The 4818-nt window shown below is 38.9% G+C and overlaps 1 non-coding gene across 1 annotated transcript; it reads right to left on the reverse strand.

The window, feature by feature from the left end:
• Positions 1 to 4180: 4180 nt before the first annotated feature.
• On the reverse strand, positions 4181 to 4287 carry LOC120097310 (U6 spliceosomal RNA). Its single transcript, XR_005494520.1, has one exon. It is a non-coding gene; the product is annotated as a U6 spliceosomal RNA (small nuclear RNA).
• Between the last annotated feature and the right edge of the window lie 531 nt (positions 4288 to 4818).

Consider the following 4818-nt stretch of genomic DNA (forward strand, 5'->3'; position numbering starts at 1 on the left):
TTAGAAAGATTATTTCTGATATCATAAACACACACACACACACACACACACACACACACACACACACACACATCTGGTTCTCAAGAGAATAGACAACAAAAAATAGCTCGGTTTCCAAACTATAAAAAACAAAGACGCTCTATTTTCCAAATTCCATCTGGGTTCAGGCTATCTTAACTTCTGGATTACTTTAACTTCCCTTTTCTTCCTCACTATGATTCTGTGCAACATCAGCAAAAGCTAGAGCCTGTCCCAGAGTGAATCCCAGCTTGTAGCTAACTTGTTAACCATCAGACAGACCTCTCCCCTGTGCTTGGCTGAAGTAGTAATTGTGTCACATGTATAAGCCAATCAAAAATAGACAACCTGGCGTTATTTTGAGTGTCTACATTTCATTTCCTGGAAAGCTATTAAACTGGGCAAATGAACTTTTGGAGTTGTTGAGGTCTGGGGTCATAGATGCCTTTATTATTTCATGGTCACCACCTCAATTTTAAAATATTTTTTTCTTTCGTGGGAAAGTCTGCCAACATGGGGCAGCCAGATGAATCCCTTAGGACCGAGTGCGAGTGCTGAATCCAGTAATGACTGTGAACAAAAGATTTTGTCGCAGTTTAAAACTTTCTTTTTATGACTATTTCAAGTCCAAAGCCAACGAAAGCCAGGGCTCACTCTTTATGATGTACTTAGTATTCTGCTCTAATAAATAGTCCTTTGGATAAAGATAATAAATCTCTTCCTGCTTATATGACAGGTGTTGCGGATTATCCTAGATTCTGCTATCCCCTTAAGGGGAAACTCAAAGGGCATAGACTAAAAAAAGAGGGAGACGATAAAATCCGTAGATTTACACCCATTCCTTTGAGATATAGGCCTAAGGGAGCCACCCCAGCTGCAGTGCTCAACAGGAGGCTAGAGCTGAGTGTTTATAAATTCTAAGCTTTAAGTATATGGTAGTTCTTGAATTTGTTTGTAGTACTGTTACCAGCCTGTTCACGCTATACTCAGGACAACTAACTGCTCTACAGATATTCACCGTTAGAGGTTGCGTTCATTGTAGTAGAAAGACCTCAGAGAACCTGAGTCTACTGTGAGGCTGGGGTTACCAGTGGTTTCTTGACTTTGAGTCTGTTCTCTTGAATTTGGCTCTTTTTTTTTTTTTTTTTTTTTTTTTTTGGTTCTTTTTTGTCGGAGCTGGGGACCGAACCCACGGCCTTGCGCTTCCTAGGCAAGTGCTCTAACCACTGAGCTAAATCCCCAACCCCTTGAATTTGGCTCTTTAATTAATGCTTTGACAGTTTTCTGAAAGCAATCTGAGAGAACTGACTAACTTGAAGCTCTGCTTCCACAGTGATTCTGAATTAGATGAGTTCATCTGCTAGCCCACACTAAGGTTTTTCATTTGTTTGTTTGATTGTTGTTTACCTTGTTTCCCCCTTGAGACAGTGTCTCACAATGTCACAAGGTAGCTCTGATTGACCTTGGGCTTATTTATGATCTGGCCTCATCGTCCCAAGTGTTGGGCTTAAATCCTTTACCGTCATACCCAAGTCCTTTTTAATTACTGGGAAGATCGCCAAGTATTTGCTAAAGTGTCATATGGAATAATTTTACTCTTTTTTCACTGTTTGTTTGCAGGATGCATGTGAGGCATCTTGGAAATAAACTTCAGACTACTGAATAAATATTGTAGACAGGAGGATTTCACACAAAGGTAGTTTTCCCTCACCATTGAGGTAGCCTAGCAATCACATAGAGCATTGCCTGTCATTAGATTCTTTCCATAATGAACAGAATGATATTGTTCATTGAGTTTGAATCATAAATCAACTTTACAGAAATTTCCCTGGAGAGAGAGGAATTTACAAAATTTAAGAATGCATTTCTAGAACACCTTTTTTCACTTGTTTCCCTTAGAAGAGTCTGCTGGGACTCCAATCCTCCCTCTCTAATACCTGCTGAATCTCTGCCTTCCCTTCAGAAGGTTCCCTAAGGTTGCAAAGGGAAGACTCTGACTGGCAGGTTAAATGTATGTAGACACATTTCTATGACTTCTATCTAGAATCACCTGGCAGGAGAATTTCAATGAGGAACTTTCCAGATCATATCGACCTATAGGTAAGTCTTGGGGTTTGTCTTGATCAGACTGATTTCTGTGTGAAGGCCAGTCCATTATGGGTTGCACTCTCCCTTGGGTGTTGGTCCTGATCTGTGTACGAATAGAGAAGGGAGTGAGCAGAAACAGGTATGTAGCATGTGTGCCATTTCTCTCTGATCTTGACAGCAGATGTGCTGTAACAAGTTGTTTTAAATCCCAGGTACTTTGGGTTTCATGTGGTGATGGATGTTAGCCTGGAATTTTGAACTAAAGTCAACCCTTTCTTCCATAAGGAGATAGGGGTATATTGGGTTGTACTTGGAGTGTATTTAATCACAGTAACAGAAATGACACTAGAACATGTGGTATAGTTCTCACTCCGGCACTCTGTAAAGCGAGAGGTTGATTGCCTTAAAGTCACTTCTTGCTCTAATTTCCCTGTACTCAATTTAGAAATGGTTGAAAATGATTTAAGGTCAACAAGAATAGATCACCTGAGCTTCTTCCCCAGCACCACCTTATGTGTTTGACAACATATACAAGGATAAAGAGTATTAAGACAGAACTGTTTTTCAGTTGGATTTGCTTATACAACGTCTGAAATGATCTCACAGACTAATCTCTCCTCTGTGTAGAAGAATCCTTCATAAATATGAATCTTTTACTTTTGGCTTTGTGTTTAAATGATTTCACAGTTTTCTTTATATTTACTAATAAGTCTATACTTCTCACCATAATGTACAATATTCCCATAGGCCATCATCCATTATTACTTCTACTTCCTGTTTATTCCCATGATATTGTGTTATTTGCTAAACTACTTGATATTTTTATCAACTCATTTAATGAGTTTCAGTTTCTTAAATCTAGGCCCTCATGCATACCCCTGCCACTACTTAATTTGTACAGATGTCACTCTTTATTGAGGTGGGGCTTTCTAATTGTTGCCTTTAAGTTGTTTCTTGGCTAATCTCTATGTGAGCTTACCTTCCTTTTCTCCTCTTCACTGTCTTCTCCATACTATCTGAAACTTACAGCTTGCCTGTCTTGGTGTATTTATTTTAAACTTTGTTTTGGATAGCCCTGGTGCTACAAAACCCTAATAAAATTTCCCTTGACTTTCAATAAAGAGGAAAGAAAGAAAGAAAAAGAAAGAAAGAAGGAAAGACAGACAAATTTGACCACAGAAAACACCACAAAAAGTGTTGCTTAGTTCTTGAAGGTAAAGAATTCTGTTTTGGGGGCTGAAGAGATAGTTCAATGGTTAATAGCACTAGCTTTTATTATAAAGAATTCAGATATGGTTCTTAGCACTCAAATTCTGCAGCTCACAACTGCCTATAACTCCACTCCAGATCATCTGATATTCCCTTCTGGCCTCCAGTGATACCAGCATACATGTGTACATATATAAGTAAAAACAAAATATCTTTTAAAAACCTCCATATATCCTCCATATATATTTTATCATCTGATAGAATTTTCTCTTCAGGTATATTTCTTGGTAAATCATAAACTGTATATGAGTATGGAATACAGATACCTTACATGCATGTTTTCTAACATGTAACACAGTACCCGTCATACCAAATAAAGAAGTAAGGACTTGAACTTGAATCCTGACTCAGAGACTTCTTAGCTATACAGATATGGAAAAATGACTTACCATTCTCTGTATAAGTCTCCTTGTTCCTAGGCGTAAAATCTTCGGAATGAAGGCTTGATGTAGGAATCAGCTTTTTTCTCTCTCCAATAAGTTGTATAGGTGTGGTCTTCAGCAACAGAGACTGGTGTTTAGTTTGGAGAGAGGAACAAATAGCTTTGGCAATGGTCTTCATGGTCTCAGGGTTCCTAATGGGAGCCTTTTGGCCAACTACTGGATTAGTTATAACCAATTCTGGTACTGGAAGCTTCATTTGGTGATGAGACATGTCTGGTTCAGCCTCTGTCTCCCCTGTCATTCAGCAATTTCATTCAGATTGGCTTTATACATGTATATGTGCTTAGGAAGCTTTTATTAGGTTTTCATATGACCTCTCAAATGACCCTTAATTTTAGCTCCCTATGTTCCCTCCCTTGTCTCCATGTTTGCTCCTCTTGTTCATTCGGTCATTCATCCTTGCGCAGGGGCCATGCTAATCTTCTCTGTATCGTTCCAATTTTATATATGTTGCTGGCGAAGCGAGCACTCATTCGATCATTCAAATCTAAGTCCTTCCCCCAACCTCCCTCATGTATCTATAACTACTATTTTATTTCCTCTTCCTAGGGAGATTCCCTCCCTCCCTGATAGTCTCCTACTCAGTAGAATAACTCTGTTTATCACGGAAGTATGAACTTGATCAGAACAGAAGAAAGAAAATTGACATTCAGTCCATTGGATAAACGTTATCTTTTAGGCATTTACATAAGTCCTTTGCACTATGAGTTCCTTTCCTACTGTGTCATTATATATACTGTCATCCTTATACCAATGGCCTCCATATACTGATGGCCAAAGGAGGACACAAACAACATCAACCAGTAAGTCTGTGAAATCTCTTTTGTATCTGTGACCCTGTCTCATACTTTACTATTAAGCCTGCTGAAGAGTCCAAGAGGTTCTGTGATGTTTTCCTATTCGACCTTGATGACAGAAACCTCAAGTCTGCCCCTTTTATCACTACAGTTCTTAGACCAAACAGTTAAGTTACTATGGCCCACTTCTGCTTTCTCTGAGG

Source organism: Rattus norvegicus, chromosome 15 (assembly GCF_036323735.1).
Source record: "Rattus norvegicus strain BN/NHsdMcwi chromosome 15, GRCr8, whole genome shotgun sequence".
NCBI lineage: Eukaryota > Metazoa > Chordata > Mammalia > Rodentia > Muridae > Rattus > Rattus norvegicus.